General features: G+C 41.7%; 1 protein-coding gene across 1 annotated transcript in view; it reads right to left on the reverse strand.

The window, feature by feature from the left end:
- Positions 1-15,055, reverse strand: part of LOC124802497 — an 85,561-nt gene extending 70,506 nt beyond the window's left edge. Inside the window, exon 1 of the mRNA XM_047263315.1 lies at positions 14,576-15,055. The gene's annotated coding sequence lies outside the window, so the exon portion shown is untranslated. The remainder of the gene's footprint in view (positions 1-14,575) is intronic.
- Between the last annotated feature and the right edge of the window lie 8,195 nt (positions 15,056-23,250).

The raw sequence follows: 23,250 nt of genomic DNA on the forward strand, positions 1-23,250 counted from the left end.
CAAATGTTCTAGTAGGTCTTTTGGTAAGCAAAATAATATTCAAAACAAATTTCGTGCGTTTCAAACAGCAAGTTTACAGTCAGTTGGTAGTCTTGTTATAGCTTCTAAAAGGTCAGACAAGCTTGACCAACATGGTAGCTTACTTGCTTGATTTTAATAAGTTACGTTTTGTAACGGTAATGTTCAAATATTTTATACTTGACTGAAATTTTATTAAGCATGGTTTAGTACCAGCCTTTTACCATGTTGGTATAGCCAAAATTTTACTGAAGTCTTTTATGTGAGCTGGTATCAGTTTATGCAGACGATGCCATCCATCCATATTCTGTACGCTGACGTAATAGTTTATCATGTCTGATCTGATCTGGAGATGGTTGTATGAACATCCGAAAAGTAGTTATCAAATTTTAAGATTGTATGTCATTTGCAGTCTAGACAATTACAAAAATATAGTAAAGAAAGAATTTTCTGACAGAAGGTGACAATTATTGAACTATATGAAATAAAATCGTCATAACTTCTGAACGGTTTGCCTTAGGACGTTCAAACAGCACTGCTGGCCGCGGAGCATGATGGGAATTAGTATTTGGTTTAGCGACGAAGCGCCTCGTGATGACTAGGTGTTGTGTGATGTCCTTAGGTTAGTTACGTTTAAGTAGTTCTAAGTTCTAGGGGACTGATGACCATAGCTGTTAAGTCCCATAGTGCTCAGAGCCATTTGAACCATTTTAGCGACGAAGCCCACTTTCATTTGCATATGTTCTTCAATAAACAAAACTGGTACATTTGGGAGACTGGGAATCCCCATTTCGCGATGGAGAAGTCTCTTGACCCTCATTGGGTGAGTGTGTGGTGTGCAAGGTCCAGTCACGGAATAATCGGGGAATAATCGGTGCAATATTCCTTGATGGCGCTGTGACTGCCGAACGGTACATGAAGATTTTGGGCCGGCCGCTGTGACCGAGCGGGTTTAGGCGCTTCAGTCCGGAACCGCACTGCTGCTACGGTCGCAGGTTCGAATCGTGCCTCGGGCATCGGTGTGTGTGTGCTGTCCTTAGGTTAGTTAGGTTTAAGTAGTTCTAAGTCTAGGGAACTGATGACCTCAGATTTTAAGTCCCATAGTGCTTAGAGCCATTTGAAGATTCTGGAAGATGATTTCATCCCCATTATCCAAAGTGATACTGATTTCGACAAGATGTGGTCCATGCAAGACGGAGCTTGACCCCATCGAAGCAGGACAGTGTTTGATGTCCTTGAGGGGCACTTTGGGGACCCCATTCTGGCTCTGAGGTCCCCAGAGGCCATTGGCATGGGCCTCGATTGGTCGCCATATTCTCCGGATCTGAACACATACGGCTCATTTTTCTGCGGCTACATTAAGGACAAGGTGCACAGCAATAACCCCAAAACCGTTGCTGAGCTGAAAACGGCCATTCAGGTGGTCATCGACAACATCGATGTTCCGACACTTCAGCGGGTCATACAGAATTTCGCTGTTCATCTGCGCCACATCATCGTCAATGATGGCAGGCATATAGAACATGTCATTACCTGAATTCGAATATATGTGGTGACGTTTACATGTTGAATAAAGTGAGTGCACGCCGTAGTTTGTAACTAATTTACTTTTTTTCGTATAGTTCAATAATTGTCACCATTTGTTTGCCTGATTCGAGGTCTTGTACTGAAGTGAAACGTGGGGTATAAACAATCAAAAGAAGAACAGAACAAGATTTTGAAGTGTGGCGCTACAGAACAACGCTGGAGATTAGATGGGTTGGTAGATTAACTAGTGTGGAGGTACTGAATCTAATCGGGAAAAAAAGATATTTATAGCAGAGCTTGACTAGAAGAAGAGAACGGTTGATAGGATCCATTCTAGGGCATCAAGGAATCGTTAATTTGGTGACAGAGAGAAACGTGGAGGTAAAAAAATGAACCAAAGAATGAATACGTTAAGTGTACTGTTGTAGATATTCGGAGATGACGTTTCTACAGGATAGACCAGGGGTCGGCAAGTAGTGGGGTCCGGATTCGATGTAAAATTGTTATGGCAGTCCAGAAAAAAAACTAATAATTAAAAGGTACTGTTTTTTTATTTTGTTTTCAAGTCGAGTTAGTTTCCAAAAAAGGGTAAACCAAGTAAAACAAGTAGTTCTCAGATAATATTGTAATATATTCAATGTGAGAAATTACATCGACGGTCTTGAGCCAGTTTCTTAAAGTTCAGTGTACGAGGGGTGCAGCAAATGCGAAGTATGTCTTCGAGGTATATGTGTTCTTCGAAAAATTGATTTTCGAGAACGACGATTCGCATATATGTGTCGAACCAAACATAGTGGCCAGATTGATGGCTACTTTCTTACAATTTTCATATTTTTCTGAAACATGTTTACCCAAAAATTCTTCAGTGGATACAGTTTTATACATTTGGAAAGAAATATATTCTTGCAAGTCGATTATCTCCACTTGAAGTGAAGACTTTGAAACGCTGAACAACTTAGCTGCGCCGGCCGAAGTGGCCGTGCGGTTAAAGGCGCTGCAGTCTGGAACCGCAAGACCGCTACGGTCGCAGGTTCGAATCCTGCCTCGGGCATGGATGTTTGTGATGTCCTTAGGTTAGTTAGGTTTAACTAGTTCTAAGTTCTAGGGGACTAATGACCTCAGCAGTTGAGTCCCATAGCGCTCAAAGCCATTTGAACCAACTTAGCTGCCACGTCAGTCCATTCTGCCGATGCATAAACTTCATAAGGAAATTTTAGGAACTGAGACAGCTTTCCAATTTCTGCAGAGTTTTGAAATCTTGTAGCAAATTAGTCCCTTAGATCGTGCAGAAATCTTACAAATACTGCAATGTCTTCTTCAGAGTTCTCTTTTTTATACTCAACAACTGTTAGGAAATGAATAAAATTCGTGCCTTGCAATATCTTTTTCAAAAATATCCAGCTTACGACGAAAAGCAGACACGCTTTGTATCATATCACATATTAATTTCCCATTCCCTTGTAACTCTATGTTGAGCGCATTTAAATATTTCAGAATATCCTTCAGATAAGCCACAGCAAGCATATTGCGCTCGTTCGTTATGAACTCTCGGCGTTTCTTTGCTTCCTGCGATCCAAGATTTGCAAGAAGGAGGTTACTTCCTCCTTTGTTACCCAGAAACGTTCAACAACTTGAGCTTTACTTAACCAACGAACATTGTTCTATTGCAATAAGTCAGAATACGCTGCATCACATTCTGAAAGAAACTTCTTGAACTTTCGGTGTTGAAGAGAAGAATGAGATCCCATAAAATTAATCAACTGCACCAAGCTGTCCATTACTTCTTTCAGTGTAGCACTGACTTTTCCACAAAGGGCAGCCTGATGAATTATACACTGATACGATATAAGTCCTGGATTCTGATCCCTGGTTTTCTTTACTACACCTTTTTCTTTGCCAATCATCGCTGGGGCGCCGTCAGTTGAAAGCGACACTATTTTATCATAACGAATGTTGGAATTATTAATAAATTCGTCAATAGCTTTGACTAAATCTTCTCCTCGAGTGTTACCTTTCAAACCAATGTTGCGAGCAATTCTTCCCTGAATATCTTATTTTCAATGTCGAAAAATCTCACGAAAATAGATATTTGTTTATCATCAACAATGTCACATGATTCGTCAAGTGCAATAGAGTAGCATAGAGGGTTTTCCAAAAGTTCAAGCAGAGTGCTTTTAATATCAGTAGCTAAAATTTCCGTTGTTCTTGTATTACTTCTTGCCGACATTGGAATACTTTGAATTGCAGCGACAACATCCTTTTTTTCTTGGAAAAGTGCCGAGGCTACTTCCAACATACATTCTTTCATTATTTCAGAATCTGAAAATGGTTTTTGGTGTTTACTAAGTGTCCAGCACACATTGTAAAACAAATGAATAATTGCTCTGCGGCCTGCGTGCGATTGACGAAACGAAGTAGAGACCGACCGCCCACTGCGGTCTCTTTGACTAAAACGACAGGTTCGGACTTGTTTAACAAATGAACGAGTGAGCAGAGACGCGTGGTGGGAGGCGCTACTCGCCGAGAAAAATAGAATGAAATGGATCGACTCGACTAAATGATTTGTTCATCTACTCGACAAAATTTTTGTTTTTAAGACACGTTCAGTTACTCAGTACTCTACTAAATTACTAGCCTAGTGCGAACGAGGCGCCAGGATACTTAGTTGGACGTCGGACTGTATTTAAGAAGATTTGGCGGTCCGAGGTTCGACCTTCCACGGTCCGCCTGTTGCCGATCTCTGGAATAGACTAATGTGGAAAACTCCATCAGGTTAGTCTCCGGGCAGAAGGCGACGGAAACAACAACAACAACAACAACAACAACAACAACAACAACGACGACGACGACAACAACAACAATAATAATAGCAACAAAAGCACGAGACATCGATGTAATAGAAAGTGTGTAGACGAAATGAGAAATGGTTCAAATGGCTCTGAGCCCTATCGGACTTAACATCTATGGTCATCAGTCCCCTAGAACTTAGAACTACTTAAACCTAACTAACCTAAGGACATCACACAACACCCAGTCATCACGAGGCAGAGAAAATCCCTGACTCCGCCGGGAATCGAACCCGGGAACCCGGGCGTGGGAAGCGAGAACGCTACCGCACGACCACGAGCTGCGGACGAAATGAGAAATACGCAGAAACTTTGTGGATGCACATCGCTAAAGCATTAAATTCATGGTAAACTCCAAAACTAACTTTCTTCCGGCTGCTAATGTCTAACGTCTGACAACGATGACGAAATTATAAATATCGGACTAAAGAAATAGTGATTGCAGATGTTACATTTCACAAATAGTTACAGACATGACTAAAGCGTAATCTGAATAAATTTCTATTTTTAGTTCTCACAAAATTTCCTTTTACCCCCGGGCGTGCATCCACTCGGTAGAGCACAGATCACTGGTGCGAGCTAACCATAAATAGTTAGCGCGATCGCTGCAGTGGCAAAGTTGGCGTCCGGCCCACATCGGAGTCGGGAAGTGGGGAGGGCACTGTGGAGAGGCAGGGGGAGGGGGAAGGGGAAGGGCAAGGGCAAGGTCGAATAAATCAGCTAGCTGGGGCCGACTATGAATGAGTCTAGCGATACTGGTAGCGGATTTCACGTTGTGGGATGTTATTCCTACTTTTAGTCCTTGCGACTCCGGACTGTAACATTAACCACGCCTTTACTGGTGACATCAAACAGTGGCTGCTGCATCTGTATACGGAACTCATGAACAAGCACTGTTATTGACATTTCTCTTTCTTTCGTCTAAGAATCATTGACTGGTAACACGTTTTGTACACCACCGGCGATTTGGAAACGTAAAGTCACACGGAAGACTGTCAACGATCTTTTCTTCGCAGGTATCTTTCCCTTCAGTGCACGGAAAAGCTGCGTAGATATTTCTACTGAACCAAATATATGCATAATGGTTACTTTAAACTTGTGATACAAAAAGGGATGATTACTTTTTTATAACAAAATTGATCTCTCAGCTTCGTACCACCTATGACTCAATTAGTATGAATTGCAATTCAGCGCCCACGTCGTACACATCTACAGAAATAAAAGTAAAAACATCCTGAATATTTCCTGTAACTTAAATCTCTAGATGCGAAAATCGGATACGTGGGGGAATATGTTCGTTTTGGTACCGTTCTAAATTTCGACCTCTTCGTAGACTTCACGTTCAACTTGCTTTATCGCGCCATATTAAAACTTGGAAGCAGGCAATTCTTTCAATGTCTTTTTGTGAAATATCAGAAAAGTGATGTTTCACGTACCCCCAATTGTCCCACCATCAATGGAGACAGGCGTTCTTGTCTCCATTGCGTTTTTCAAATCAACACGGACAACACACTCATGTATGACCGTCCAATTCTTTCACCCTTTTGTAATATCTTTCATAGGAGCCAAGAATCCTAAATTGTTCTAGGAGCGTTGAGCGAACGTGAATTTCGTGAACACGAATACCTGATTAATCAGTATCAGCGAGTTGACGCAGCATTTAGCGCTAAGAAAACTACAGAAAAAGTGTTGTACAGGGCGCACTATTTTCTGTTATGTTGTTGATAGTTTCTAGAACTTTGTGTCTTGTAGCTAAAATAAGAAGGGTAACCGTTTAAAATTCAAAGCTGCCAGTTTTAATGATAAACATATATTGACTGTATTTACAAGTTCTCCATACGTGGAATCATCTGTTGAGCGCATTAAAGTCGATGTGTTGACTTGAAACTTACTGGAAGATGAAAACTGTGCACCAAACCTTTGCACTTAGCCCTGAAAGGCAAAGGTCCCAGGTTCCCGTCTCGGTGTGGAACACAGTTGTAACCTGCCAGCAATTTTCAGATCAGCGCACATTCCACTAGGATTTGCTAAATTGTTGCGGCTGTTGGTAAGCACACTGTGTTCGTGTTCTTATAGCGCCAAAATATTTCCATTGTGAAAATACAGAAGAAAACTACATTGTGTTTTATTTCTGACCTGACAAATACCTAAACCAGTTACTTCGTTCAATAAAGCTTTTATCGATGTTTCTGAATCTCGACTTTCCGATATTTTCTTTCTAAGCTTCCGTAAGTAATTGTGTAGTTGGTACATTTGCAACGTGCTGTATCCAAAAAATCTGTAGGCATCTTTCAATTTCGTCTCGTATCATACATACGGAGGCTGTCAGTATTAATCCCGACAATCTTTTTAATAATTTTCGGTGTTAGTTGAGTGATTACGCGTCGAAAGTACACAAAATCGTGCGGTTCAGTATAAAGACAGCTCTTAGACAGGTATGCGTCCGTATGTGATTGTCAGATGTTAATAAACAAATATTGTGAAAATAATTCGAGCACTGGGGCAATGAAACTTCATTCTTAATTATTTGGACAAGTATGAGCATCATGTGAGTTCTCTGGTAGAAGCACGGGTTGTGTGCGTAATAATACGGCCTGTTTCTCCTAGTCTTCTCATTTTTTTCCCTCGTCTCGCCGCGTGGTCTACAAGGCCGCAGTGGGTAGGATCACAGACAGAGATATTGCTAGTTGCTGAATATCCCAGAAAGTAAGTTTGGGTGTAACACAAGGAGGTCGCAGGCGGATGGTAATGTAAAATACGGCCTTCAAAAAGGAATCCAAGGAAGGATTAATCGTAATTCTCGTTAAGAGCAAATAAAACTAAAAAGCAGCGGTTGCAAACATGTGATAAGCAAGTTAATCACCTGTATGAAGGGTTATCAAAGAAGAACGTCGTGACGTAAGAGTGCCAAGAAAAAGTCATACGTGAGCTAAGATAACCAGGCAAAGGGCTCCTGTTCAGAAGGAGCCATGTCAACCAAGGCAGGAGCACAGGGGTGTTGTTAATATTTGCTGATGAGAGCAAATGCAAACTTTCCTTAAAGACAGGAGAACTATGGTGTGACTATAGCCACGTTCCGAGAACCAAGATACACATTTGCAATCAAGCATTGGGATACAGAACAGTATTTCATCGTGTGGTGCGTGAGAGATTGTTTTATTAACGGCGCATCAAACAAGGAGAGCTTTGTCACAACATACTGACGCCAAATATGCACAGGAGTGTAGAAAAGTTGGGAATTAGATCTACATACAAATTTGTCAAAGACAGCAACATGAAACAAACAATTTCTTGTAAATTAGTAGCTTTTGTCTCCATTACGGAGACATCATCTCAATCGGCAGTCTTTAATCAATAGATCTCATGGGACGATCTTGGTAACAAGTTATAGCTTTAACCAGCTCGAAAGAATACCTGTAAAAGAAGTTAATGAAAGGATACGAACCAACAGAGGGTGAGTTCACCGCAAAAGTCGTTGGTAACATACAAGAGAGTTTGAAAGCGCCAATCAAGCAGAAGGGATATCACAGGTATTTAATTCAAGTGTTACTCCTGTATTCAAGAACAATTATTGTAATCGAAGATTGAAGACACTATAATGGTTCAAATGGCTCTGAGCACTATGGGACTTAACATCTGTCGTCATTAGTCCCCTAGAACTTAGAACTACTTAAACCTAACTAACCTAAGGACATCACACACATCCATGCCCGAGGCAGGATTCGAACCTGCGACCGTAGCGGTCACGCGGTTCCACACTGAAGCGCTTAGAACCGCACGGCCACACCGGCCGGCTAGTGAAATGTTATTTCAGAAAATACGGTCTCGTTATCTTACTAAACAAACTATCCATCACACTTTCTATTTATTCAGCGAATGCTGTGTTATTCACTGCAGTCCTGCTTGCTTGTTATGTGAAAATACAGCACATGTTGCTAATAGAAATAGTGGAGTGACAGAGTTTTAATATATGTCTGAATCTTACACAGATACCAGGCCCGCTTAAAGTTCACTGTTTGCACATCGTCTGTGCTGCATTCCACACCGTTATCTGACTGATCAATTTTATCAGTAACCCTTTGGTCCGTATTTATTGTAAAAGCTCTTTGTCAAACATTTTAACGAAGGCGTTATAAAAAATCTTTGGCCGTGTACTATAGTATTTTTATGATATCTCTGCATCTTATAAAAATGTATGTATGTATCTATGTTCAACATCTCAACTACTGAACCGCTTTAAACCGAACTGATCACTTGCGATCCGGAAAGAATCATCTACTCTCGAAGGGGTTGTGGCGGTGAAAACGAAACGTAACGATTCGCTCGAAAATAAACCATGGATATATTTATCCAGCATTTGATGAGGAGAGCACTTAACGACTTCCACAATCTTTGATTAAAGTGATAACCATTTCTAAATTTTTTCTCGCTTACATGCTTCACAAAAATTACTTGACACGTTAACTCATTTGTAAAGTAATTACAAGCTCGAAACTTGGTTTATACAGGGAAGGTCGATCCTCTAAAAAATCGGGGGTTTATGGTTACTAAATATATGGAAAGAAGCACAGTGGGTTTTACGACCACCGGTGACATTGAAGCATAACTCAAAAGCACTTCAGCAATTTCAACCAAATTTGTTAGGTACATTATCTATTATCATTTATATAAGGACATTGTGGGAATAAGATTCCCTACTGCTGCTAGGAACGAGGCTGTGTACGTGAAGGGTTGACGTAAAAATGTTCAAAAACGAGCTTTGATTTTATTTCTTTTATTTGATTGACATGGAATACTTTTAAAAGTATCAAGTACAATTTGTCTTGCGCATTTCCGCCTGTCAACCAGATACCAGTACGGAATGAGTACTTTAGAGAGCCAATAATTTTATCAATCTATTTTGGGACCTAAGATCAGACCACACAGCGGAATACCACAGACAAATTTAACATCCCCCTCTAGAGTCATATGGTTTAATACAGCAGAGAAACACACACATGCGTGCGGTACACGTCATATAAACATGTGTTCAACATCTACTAACAAGGGAACCTCCCCATCGCACCCCCCTCAGATTTAGTTATAAGTTGGCACAGTCGAGAGGCCTTGAAAAACGGAACACAAATCAATCGAGAAAACAGGAAGAAGTTGTATGGAACTATGAAAAAAATAAGCAAAATATACAAACTGAGTAGTCCATGCGCAAGATAAGCAACATCAAGGAGTGTGTGAGCTCAGGAGAGCCGTGGTCCTGTGGTTAGCGTGAGCAGCTGCGGAACGACAGGTCCTTGGTTCAAGTCTTCCCTTGAGTGAAAAGTTTAATTTTTTATTTTCAGACAATTATTATCTGTCCGTCCGTTATGTTTTCATCACTTTTTTGGGAGTGATTATCACATCCACAAGAAAACCTAAATCGGGCAAGGTAGAAGAATCTTTTTACCCATTCGCCAAGTGTACAAGTTAGGTGGGTTAACAACATATTCCTGTCATGTGACGCACATGCCGTCACCACTGTCGTATAGAATATATCAGACGTGTTTTGTTGTGGAGGAATCGGTTGCGATCAAATTTTTTCAGTTGCCATTGGAGAGGCACGTCCTTTCGTCTACTAATCGCACGGGTTTGCGGTGCGGTCGCAAAACACAGACACTAAACTTATTACAGTGAATAGAGACGTCAATGAACGAACGGACAGATCATAACTTTGCGAAGATAAAAAAAGTAAACTTTTCACTCGAGGGAGGACTTGAACCACGGACCTCTCGTTCCGCAGCCGCTCACGCTAACCACGGGACCACGGTGCTCCTTAGCTCACACTGTCCTTGATGTTGCCTATCTTGCGCATGGACTACTCAGTTTGTATATTTTGCTTATTTTTTTTCATACTTTCACGCAACTTCTTCCTGTTTTCTCGATTGATCTGTGTTCCGTTTTTCAAGGCCTATCCACTATGCCAACTTATAACTAAATCTGAGGGGGGTGCGATGGGGAGGTTCCCTTGTAAGCACCTGTATCTATTTCAACCAATTGTGGTACAAATATTGCTTAAAGTCTAGAAAGGAATACTGTGCAGGTAAAGACGACCTACCTCCCACAGGAGTGATAGTGGAAAGGGGGTGAGGAATAGAGAACGGGAGGGTGGAGGTAGACAGAGAGAGGGGTAATGAGGAGATGGACGGAATGAGGGGCGAAGGAGGAGATGGATTAGTGAAAATATTTCTCTCGAAGCTCACTAGGAAACAACACAATGATTTAAATTTTGGCGCTACAAATACATTGCCTCTCTTAGTGGCTACGCGAAACAAACGCGTTGCCAACCTATGAGCAATAGATAAGCACCACAGTGGCTGCCGCTTGCCCTTATCTTTAGCCCAGCATCAACGAAGAAAGACTTCTCTTACGTAGCCTCGTAGATAACATTACATTGTCAAAGTTCTTCTGGAATGAATAAATACCCGAGTAATGCCGAGTTTCACAGCTATTTTTTTTATATAAAACTTAGAGCTTGGTAACAGTATTTATCAAAGATCTGTCGAAGACCTTTGACAATGTAATGTTATCTCCGAGGCGACGTAAGAGATGTCTTTGTTCGTTGACGCTGGGCTACAAGGTCAGGTTAAGCGGCAGCCATGGTGGTGCTTATCTATTGCTCATAGGTTGGCAACGCGTCAGTTTCGCGTAGGCAATAACAGAGGCAGTGCATCTGTGGCGCCGAAATTTAAATCATTGTGTTGTTTCCTAGTGACTTTCGAGAGAAATATTTTGTTACTATTGTTTATACGTCTTGTGGTGACTGCAGTTTAATTATAAGGAATTAGCCCAGTCGCTTTTATTTATAAAGCATCGTCTGTGGTTATTGGTGTTGAAGTCAGATAAAGACGGTTAACCAACAGTAACAGATTTTTAACAGCTGCTGCGAAGAATGTCCACGCAAACAACGAGACATTTTGTGATTATGGACTAATCTAAAGTGGGCTGACGTTAGTATATATCTCGGATTAATTGCAGGGACATGAAAATGTACCGAATGTGGTAGTGAAATGGATACTCAATCGAACTGCGCGAGCATACTTGGCAAGCAGATGAATGTTTTTTAATTAAATCGTGAGGGAAGGCAAGAAGATCCATGTTTATTCATAACAGAGTCGCACTTTCGGTATATTAATGAACATTGCTCCACGCACCTCCTCCCACGATTTAATTAGAAACATTGATCCACCTACCACCTTCCATTTAATTTAATTAAAAGACATTGATCCACTTTCTAAGTGTGCTCGCACAGATCGATTCCATACCAACACATAGCAGAGAACTATTTCACACGAGCGAGGTGGCGCAGTGGTTAGACACTGGACTCGCATTCGGGAGGACGACGGTTCAATTCCGCGTCCGGCCATCCTGATTTAGGTTTTCCGTGATTTCCCTAAATCATTCCAGGCAAATGCCGGGATGGTTCCTCTGAAAGGGCACAGCCGTCTTCCTTCCCCATCCTTCCCTAATCCGATGAGACCGATGACCACGCTGTCTGGTCTCCTTCCCCAAAACAACCAACCAACCAACCATTTCACAGCTTTTTCGAATACATCAAGTGTTGCGATGCTGTCCTTGGTTTGCAGATATTAGCGCAGTTCAAATAGCTGCGATTCAAACAAGGAGCAATTTAATTTATAATCCTTGTTTTTAGCAATGCTTCACCCTTTCTCCCGTATGTATTACTTCTAAACTGGTCGTCTGCCTGCTGCTTTGTCATTGGCTGCTTAACACAAACAGCTGACACCTTTTGCTCCCAACATACCTTAAGGGAAGTGTTGACAACATTCCTCCACGAAACGCATAAGCCACTCGCCCTATTCTAGACTTATCCACAAGCTGTCACCTGCTGAAAATTTACCTCCAAAATATTACAGTTTCACATTGCACAACACACATTTCATTTCCTGAGGAGTCTGAGAACTATACAGTTTAGAAATACTTGGCAGCAAGTTTCTTACCTGTACTCTAATGAAAGATTGCTTTCTGATGTCAACAACTTCTCAAATCCTAAAGCACCCGAGTACAACAACGTTTCTCGCTTCCTGTATTTATTTAACTTGTTAAATTCTGTCTGTATCCAAAGATTCACAGTTGTTTGTACTAACATTAATAAGACTCTCGCGCCCTATTTCTCATCGCATAATGAAAATTTTCAAGTGGCTAAAATACCATGCTAAAATGCGTGTCTCTTTCCATAATTATTCACATGTATACTACTCGACTCACTCATGAGAGCAAGGGTAGGCCATATTACTTTTAACAAGACGTGCGTATTAAGGACTGTACTACTCAAATTAATATTTACATCGAGAAAATCCCCCCTAACTTGCTTGTGAAGTGCACAGACATTTGCAAAAATTTATGCAGGGGTGGTGAGGGGAGAAGGACACATTGTAACATTGTAATTTTTTTTACATAAATGAGTCGGTCAGTTGTCATCTTCAAGACGTGTTATGCCACAAGGAATAAACTGTATAGGTAACACACAAACTTATTATACCTCAGTTATTGTTATCCACTCACTTCTACAAGAATGTGATAATTCTTTAATAAATGAAAACTCTGTACTCCAGATTCCAAGAGGGAGGCGAAAGTGCCCCCTCTTGGCACTGCCCCCACAACACTTTGCGGACGCCAACGGTGAAGCAGGTAATCATTAAAGGCAAATTCGTTGTTGAAAAAGGATTAAGACAGTATCCCAGTCAGCCACTACTGCTCTTTAACATATGAATAACGCTGTTGAGAAGAATATGATGTACTAAAAGTATTAGAATAGGGATAAAGTAGAAGGGAAACAGATGCCAACTAAAGGAGCACAGAATACATAGCACTTTTTGCCCAAAAAAAATAACACTCTAAATAAACGTGGAAATTTTAATTTGAGTCTACAGATAAGAAAATTAACGAAAAATTATTGAGGATAAAACAACGAAGAATAGAAAACAGCATGCGACATGTGTGAAGACGAAACAGAAGAGTGGAATGACTTTCTAAGAAGCAAGTCTACATCACAAAGTTTATGCACAGAATATATGAAGACTGAGTTTGGACAAAGCTTTCTTCAAATAATGAGCGTTGTCATCAAGTATTTACATGGAACAAAGGGGGCCTAATGGGGAGACCGTACAAGTAGAACATAGCGTTTTAAACAAGTGAAGGATCGATTGCAGGGAAAGCCAGTCAAATTATTCGAAATTTGGTTCTGCAGAATTAATTATTCGAAAGTTGGCGCTGCAGAATGTTATGTATTATACAGTAAGATAAAACAAAATTAAGAGGCATCAAAAATAATAGCGATGATTAGAAGCTAGTGCTGAATTTTAATCATATCATGGAAGAAGTTAATGAGCTATATGCTTAAACAACCACTGGTAAGACCAACATTACAATAAATGGCTGGTGCAAAGAAATGCGGTAGCAGACAAAACTAACAGTATATAAAATGCTGAATTTCACTTATACTGATGTAAAAGACTTCTAAAGATGAAAAGATTACGAGGTAACAAGGGGGCAAATGTGGTAGAATGGACGTGTGAGGAAATAATTATACGAAAACAGATTATCGGAAAAAGTGACAAGTTACTGGCACATCTGCAAAGGCATCCAGAAGCCTGAAATAAAAACGTGCTACACAGAGGAAAGGTTAAAGAACCAGAGTAACGTATTATGACACATAAAAAATTTTAAAATTTTTTTGTTGCTTTAGAAATTAATAGATAAAACATTCTGCACTAGAAAGATAAAATACAGAACCAACAGACACGGAAAACAACAGCAGTGTAAAGCAATATGGAAAAAATATTACCGAAAGATGAGGCATTTCAGTTAGACTTTGGTCAGGATATTTTCAGAAATGAATATTACACTGCGAGGAAAAAGTAAGAAGAAAATTCGTAGTGGCATAGACAGAGTGAAGTTTGTGAAGGTACATTAGAAGTATGTTGTATGTATTATGTACACAGATAAGAATTATTAGCACAAAATAGGAAGTCATAGAGGTAATAACAGTTGTCGCCAAGGCTGACGGCTTGGAAACAAAGAAGGAGGCAACAAGCATCGTCAAATTCAGGCATTAACAGTAATCATAGTCATAACAGCACAGTTTTCGCACACTTTTTGAACATGCCGACCTGTAGCACTTTTATTATTACCTGTATTAGACGCTACGACACTCTCAAGATCTTCCAGAATACGTAACAGCACTTCCGCGGAGCGAAACTGTATGCCGTTACTCTCAGTTGCAGAAGAACACTAATCGTGGAACAGCTTATGCGGTTCTGTATCAACAGCACTCCTCCCTTGTAAATTAACACATTCGTAGACCACAATGTAGGACACAGTTATATAGTCACTTCAACTCACTGACGTAAACACGGCATTCCCCCGTTTATCTAATACAAGTACGTAGACAGCAACGAGACTCTCCCGGTTGCAGGGCAGCCACTCCTCACAACACGTACTGGTTATTTGGTGATATTGTGAACTTGTTTTGGCTCCAGCGTCTGAAATAGTATGCAGATAAACAAACAGCGGCCGTCAGAAGCAGAATAAGCGACGCCGCCGGTTGTCTCGTGACTATTGAGCTGTGCTTTCATTTCGTCCGCGACAGTGTTTTGTCGACACGCGCAGCTGCTGCGTATGTTTGCAGCACTGACATATGCCTGCCCTTGGCGCTAGCTAGTCACGGGAGATGCACTTGATTGCTATGAGTCAGTCCCTGAATGACGCAATACTTGCCTTCCGCAGTGCTGCTCTAGTACTTACTAGAGCACGTGACACTGTCTGTCGTTCGACACGACGCTCACTGGATCAATAAAGCCAACGCCTATTTGAAATTCACCGACCTAATGCAATACAATTCGTAGTCATCATACACGATATTCTTAAATTCCTGGATAGAAGGCCGTGTAGGTTCAGTGCCCCACCCTCGAAACACCCACAATCACGCGATCTGTCGCCAGATCGCGTGATCTATTCGTAGGTCGCACGTGTATTTGCAAATCGCAGCGACGGATCATTGATCACTTGTACTGCCGAATCGATTTGGAGAATCACTGTGCAATAGGACTGCGTCAGCAGTCTGTGGCCTGTTTGTTTAGGTGTTTAGCGTGGTTGTGTAATTTCATTTCACTATGCCCACGTGGAGTAAGGAGTTTACGTTAGAATTTGTAGGGTTCTTCAGGAAGTTCAAACCGCTCTGAAAAGTGAAGTTGAAGGAGGAATTGACATTTATATTAAGAAGTATTACAAAAAGAAATCAGTATTCGTAGATTTTGTAGCTTGTGTTCCAGGAGCAGAAACTCATGAAAATTTCACAGTAATAAACACGATACACCGGACTCCATATGCGATTCCAGAGTTATTCATGAAACAACTTGGCATAGTATTAAACTTTTTAACTTCTAAACAGAATGACGCGATAATACGAGGAGATATTACTTTAAATGTTTTTGAATGTGTTTATTCTAGGACTATACTGAAGACCGTCCGCATTTCATAATTATAATCTAATTCTTCCTCTCACAATTTATGACTAGAGTTGCTGAGAACTAGCTGTGCTGCTATTAACAGCATTTTATATGCATCGAGACCACAAAACCACTGTGAAAACATTTGTACTTAAACTACAAGATTAAAAAATGAAAAACAAATTCAGCATCTCACTATGTGTATACGAAAGACAGACTGGAAATCACAGAACTAACCTGGCATTAAGGAAAAGGAGAGCGTTTCCTGTAACAAAGCCATAGGATACATAGAAAAATATTGTCCTAAACATTAGCCGTGGGAGTTATACAGAAGTAGAATCAGAACATAAGCAACTTAAGCATAGAGTTTTATGAATGGTGCTAGAGGTAAACAATTATATGAAGTGTATTGTGAAATTCTAACAAAAATCATCAGGGCATTTTCAAGAAATAATATATCCCTCCAGCAATAACATAAAAATTAATTATTTCTTAGCTTTTTGTCTTTGTCTTATTTACATTTTAATTAATGATTACTATTTTCGAACGTATTCGTTCATTTTCAAACCGTAAAATACTAATGTTTATATACTCATCTGTTCAGTGTCTTGTCATGCACAGAGGTAATGAGGTGACTGCTGCGTTTCCACTAGCACCTCACAAAAATGCACAGCTTCTGCCCAGAAGTATCCTCAAAAAAAGTTAAACGTATAACGATTAGAAGGAACGTAGTAACGAGATACACACTAAAGAAGCAAAAAAAAAAAAAACCACCACGAAGGGATTATCCCAAAGGGCCATAAAACGGCATATGTGATGTACTTGGATAGACAAACAAATGAGTACAATTTCAGAAAAAATGGATGATTTGCTCAAGATAATCAAATTCACAAACTGAGCAAGTCATTAACGCGTTGGTCCACCTCCGCTCCTTATGCAATCACTTATTCAGCATAGCACTGATTCAGAGAATTGGTGGATGTTCCCCTTTGGGATATAGTGCCAATTAGATCATCAAAATTTCTATATAGTTCGAGGGTCCTGCACTTAATGACCCAAATTTTCTCAGTTGGGGGAGATCCGGCGACCTTGCTGGTCAAGGCGGGCTCTGACGAGCAGGAAGACAAAGAGCAGAAACTCTCGCCATGTGGAGGGGGGGAATTATCTTGCTGAAAAACGAAAACCCTGAAATGTCGTTAACTGGAGTAGGTCTTCCTTGATGAGTCCCACACTTCGAACTGATCCCCAGTAACCAGTGAAGACGTGTCTGGAGACAGACTGGACGCCGGCCGGTGTGACCGAGTGGTTCTAGGCGCTTCAGTCTGGAACCGCGTTACCGCTACGGTCGCAGGTTAGAATCCTGCCTCGGACATGCATGTGTGTGATGTCCTTAGGTTAGTTAGGTTTAAGTAGTTCTTAGTGGACTGATGACCTCAGATGTTAAGTCACATAGTGCTCAGAGCCATTTGAACCATTTTGAACCACTTCCTGGACGACGGTGGGATATCAACCTGAGGGTCGCCCACCATCAGACGTGATGGCCTAGGGTGCCATTTCATTTCACAGCAGGACCACTGGCTGTCGTCCGCGGCGCCCTTGCAACACAGAGGCACGTCGAAGATATTCCTTTTTGAGGCCCTCCATCGCAAGCCAACCTGGGATTACATTTCAGCAAAATAATTCCCGCTCTCACACGACGACAGTTTCTACTGTGTGTCTTCGTGTTTGCCAAATCCTACGCCGGCCGGGGTGGCCGAGCGGTTCTAGGCGCTACAGTCGCGCGACCGCTACGACCGCAGGTTCGAATCCTGCCTCGGGCATGGATGTGTGTGATGTCCTTAGGTTAGTTAGGTTTAAGTAGTTCTAAGTTCTAGGGGAGTGATGACCTCAGATGTTAAGTCCCGTAGTGCTCAGAGCCATTTGAACCATTTTGAACCAAATTCTACGTTGGCCAGCAAGGTATGGGCCCATAGATTACAGCTGGTGAGGCCTGCCTCACTTGTCAGAATAGTGAACGTAATGTACCGCTGAGATTAAGAGACATCTGCTGTAGACCCCGAGCGATGTAATGTGTGTAATTGTGGGAACATTCCCGAACGACCTAGAAATAAGGCGACCACAGTAGAAGTACATGATATTCTTGGAATTGAGGCCACTATGAAAAAAATAATATAAGATCGCATTTAACAACAGTGGCAAAATAAATGGGACACTTCCGTCACAAACGGGAAGACATATGAATCTTTGATATCATAGATAGACTAAGAATGAGATCCCTTAACATGAAGGACATATTGATGCAGTACCTGTCTGTTCACTGTATATGAGCTACATATCTCAAAACCATCAGAACACAGATGAAAGACAGTTGCTCCTGCAGAAGTGTGGATGCACTCCGGAGAAGGACGAAGATGCGGTGAATAAAGACTAAGAATGAAATTTCTTAACATGAAGAGCGGATTGATGCAGTACTGACCGGCCATCGTGTACGGGCTACGTATGTGTACGATATCAAAACATATGAATGATAGTTGCTGCTGCGGAAGTGTGAGTGCACACAGGAGAAGAACGAAGATGCAGAGATAATGGTAGTCTAGCTTTAAGGACAGCTGGATTCCAAAGCAGCAGTGAGGAGGGAGTTGGCTTGATGCATCTCGGACAACAACGCAGTCGTACTATTCAGAAAGGTCAAGGAAGATTTCTGCATTTTCATTTACATGTGGCGCTGGACTACACGCCACTACGCGTCAGCACTGTACCACTGCTTCAAGTCAGCATTCGGTACAAATGGAGATGAGCCATATGCGGTCGGCGGCTGCAGCAGGAATCGGTCTTCGACACTGACTGTCGCGTTAGTGCAGGTGACTACGGATACATGGTGCCCCAGAAGTTAACAGAGAATTGGGGAAATGACTGACGTGTTGGTGTGTGTGAAATCATCTTATGGGACTTAACTGCTAAGGTCATCAGTCCCTAAGCTTACACACTACCTAACCTAATTTATCCTAAGGACAAACACACACACACCCATGCCCGAGGGAGGACTCGAACCTCCGCCGCACAGTTCATGACTGCTGCGCTCTAGACCGCTCGGCTAATCCCCCGCGGCTGACGTGTTGGATTACGCTCAAGAATCTCTCACACCTTTGACTGGTGACCGAAGTAGTTTGAGGGCTGATCATGTAGCGGAAACGGTCTTCTATATTTCAGAAGTATTAGTCCCGCAAGGAAACGATTGTCCGAAATGAACACACTAAATGTATACCGAACCTGAAATGGCAGAAGCGTTAGTACTAATAGTATTAACAGTAAGTGGGAGTCAATACTATTTTTTTTCTTTTGCTGTTCCTATCTTGTAGCATTAGTTATTCTTTGTAGTGTTTGTAAGTAGAAAACTAATAATAATAATTATATACGCCTTTTATTGTTCACAAGTATTTGGGTATATGGCCCATATAATAGGTTGCAAATGAAAAGATAAATAAACTTTTTTTAAAAAAATTGAAAATTGTTGACTAGCAGGACGCAATGCGCTGTTCTGAATGGAAAATAACCATTTGATGCGGAGGAGATATCGAACGTGCCACAAGGAAGTGAGAATGTATAACTTATCGAACTTTCCAGGAGATTACGCTCTCATCTACGAGGAAATGGTACCGTTTTATTACACAAGGTCATATTTGTAGATAAGTTAACTGTTGGGTTAAAGCTGTGGATTAAGAAATAAATTCTTGACTCGCAGATAAGCCGAAACTAGTGATCGATAAAATTATATTTTCTGTCTTGGCTGTCAACGCTTTCCTTTTGACCCACAGCTTTATCACAACAGATCACCTGTCTTCAAAATTGACCGCGTAAAATAAGGCGATAAACGGTCCAAGTAAGGCGAATGGATACTACAGAAAACTGCTTACGGACTGTATAACAAATGATCCTCCTTACACAATATATGACTACAGGGTGGCGCACGAAATGTGTTACCATTTTGTTTTTGAATATAAACTTTATTGTCAATAGCATCTGAAAGGAACATATACTACAATGAAGAGCCGTCCATAGAGATCTGTTCTAACTCAGCACATGCTCAATATGTCCACCATTTCGTTTCCTAACTCCCCTCAAACGAATACTGAAGTTAGTGATTACCCTACGGCACATGTCTTCCGTAATTTCACTGCAAGCTTGAAGAATAAGTCTTCTGAGCTCCATTAAAGCACATGGACGTTTCGGGAAAATTTTTTCCTTTAGGCACCCCCAAAGGAAAAAGTCACATGGATTGAGGTCTGGCCTATGGGGGGGGGGGGGGGGGGGGCAATTTTGTTCGTCATTGAAGTGGCCTGGAAACCTGAGTGAAATGATCCACATGTCGAAATGCTCGTGTAAAAACTCCAACACAGTGTTTGCAGTATGTGGCCTTGCTCTATCTTGCATGAATCACTGCGTGTTGAAGGTCAAGGCAGTAGCAAGAAGCTGCGGAATGAAGCTATTGCGAAGCATGCTCAAATAAAGCTCGCTGTTCACAGTTTCTTCAAAGAAAAAGGGCCCAATAAGCCCGTTACTGGAAATTGCTGCCAACACTGTGATCCTCGGAACATAATGTTGTCGTTCATGAAGCACTTGTGGGTTTTAGTGGCCCAAAAGCGTACATTTTGTTTGTTAACCACACCGTCTAAATGAAAATGCGCCTCGTCTGAAAACCAAACGTTGCTGAGAGTTTCTTCCCTATCCTACGCCCACTGAGCAAACAGTAGTCTCTGCTTCCAGAATGAGATTTTCACTCTGCAGCGGAGTGTGCGCTGATATGAAACTTCCTGGCAGATTAAAACTGTGTGCCCGACCGAGACTCGAACTCGGGACCTTTGCCTTTCGCGGGCAAGTGCTCTACCAAGTGATCTACCGAAGCACGACTCACGCCCGGTACTCACAGCTTTACTTCTGCCAGTACCTCGTCTCCCACCTTCCAAACTTTACAGAAGCTGGCGTCGTGATTCGTAATCAAAACGTCATCGGATCCGGGTACGGAACTCAGACTAAATTCTGAATGATAAAAAGCATTGGTGATCGAAGATTTCCGTTATAAGTTGTCACCCTCATTATGCTAAGCGGCTTGGTGAAAAGGACAGGGGCAGACAGAGATTCGCGGTACTCTCTTGTCTTTGGGATCGGAAACTGCCCGTAAAAACGGATGAATCAGCAGTTATCAACGGCATGAAGATACGGAAGGCAGCGGAAACCACTGAATTAGAGACACGTAACGTGTATCCACAGGACATGTGGCCTGTAATTGAAAACGTGTCATGACAATCTCTCCATTGGCAAAAGATTCCGGAATAGTCCCCTATTCGGATTTCCGGGAGGGGATTTCCTAGGGAGCGACCAAGAGAAAAAGAATGAGTAACCAACGAAAGGATAACGTTCTACGAGTCGGGGCATTTCATTCCATGCATTAAAGACACGTAACGGATATCCACAGGACAGCCTGTGATTGAAGAAGTGTCATGATAATCTCTCCATTGGCAAAAGATTCCGGAATAGTCCACCATTCAGATCTCCACGACTGCCAAGCGGGAGGTTACCATGAGAAAAAGATTGAATAATCAATGGAAGGATAACGTTCTACGAGTCGGAAAGTGGAATGTCAGAAGCTTGAACATGGTAGGGAAGCTAGAAAATCTGAAGAGGGAAATGCTAATGCTAAATCTACATATAGTGGAGATCAATGAAGTGAAATGGAAAGAAGACAAAGACTTCTGGTCAGGTGAGTATAGGGTAATATCAACAGCACCAGAAAATGGTACAACGGGAGTAGGATTAATTATAAACAGGAAGGTAGGACAGACAGTGAGTGGCTATGAACAGCTCTGTGGTAGGGTTGTTCTCATCAGAATCGACAGCAAACCAACAGCGATAACGATAGTTCAGCTATACATACCGACGCAGGAAGCTGAAGAGACGGAGGAAGTATATGATACAGAACAGGTAATGCAGTACGTAAAGGAAGATGAAAATTTAATAATCATGGGAGGACTGGAATGCGATGGTAAAGAAAGGAGCAGAAGAAAGAGTTACGGGAGAATATAGGCTTGGTACTAGGAATGTGAGTGGAGAAACAGTAATTCTGTAATAAATTCCCGCTAGTAATAGCAAGGAGTACCCGTGGTCTAGGGGTAGCATCTTTGATACATAATCAAAATGTCTTAGGTCCCGGGTTCGATCACCGCCACTGCCTAAATTTTGATAAATAGTCAGTATTGGCAGCCGAAGACTTCCGGCATAAGAAGTCAGCCTCATTCTGCCAACGGCCTTGTCAAAGAGGGCGGAGGAGCGGATAGAGGTTCAGGGCACTCTCTTGTCCTAGGGGTGGGAAATTGCCCCTAAAGGCGGAATATCAGCAATCATCAACGACATGAGGATGCAGAAGGCAATGGAAACCACTGCATTAAAGACACGTAACGTGTGCCCACAGGATATGTGGCCTGTATTTGAAGAAGTGTCGTGATGATCTCTCCATTGGCAAAAGATTCCGGAATAGTCCTCCATTCGGATCTCCGGGAGGGGACTGCCAAGGGGGAGGTTACCATGAGAAAAAGATTGAATAATCAACGAAAGGATAACGTTCTACGAGTCGGGGCGTGGAATGTCAGAAGCTTGAACGTGGTAGGGAAACTAGAAAATCTGAAAAGGGAAATGCAAAGGCTCAATCTAGACATAGTAGGGTCAGTGAAGTGAAGTGGAAGGAAGACAAGGATTTCTGGTCAGATGAGTATCGGGTAATATCAACAGCAGCAGAAATTGGTACAACAGGTGTAGGATTCGTTATGAATAGGAAGGTACGGCAGAGGATGTGTTACTGTAAACAGTTCAGAGACCGGGTTGTTCTAATCAGAATCGACAGCAGACCAACACCGACAACGATAGTTCAGGTATACATATGTAAAGGGGGACGAAAATCTAATAGTTATGGGCGACTGGAATGCAGTTGTAGGGGAAGGAGTAGAAGAAAAGGTTACAGGAGAATATGGGCTTGGGACAAGGAATGAAAGAGGAGAAAGACTAATTGAGTTCTGTAACAAGTTTCAGCTAGTAATAGTGAATACCCTGTTCAAGAATTGCAAGAGGAGGAGGTATACTTGGAAAAGGCCGGGAGATACGGGAAGATTTCAATTGGATTACATCATGGTCAGACAGAGATTCCGAAATCAGATACTGGATTGTAAGGCGTACCCAGGAGCAGATATAGACTCAGATCACAATATAGTAGTGATGAAGAGTAGGCTGAAGTTCAAGACATTAGTCAGGAAGAATCAATACGCAAAGAAGTGGGATACGGAAGTACTAAGGAATGGCGAGATACGTTT

Source organism: Schistocerca piceifrons, chromosome 6 (assembly GCF_021461385.2).
Source record: "Schistocerca piceifrons isolate TAMUIC-IGC-003096 chromosome 6, iqSchPice1.1, whole genome shotgun sequence".
Taxonomy (NCBI): Eukaryota; Metazoa; Arthropoda; class Insecta; order Orthoptera; family Acrididae; genus Schistocerca; species Schistocerca piceifrons.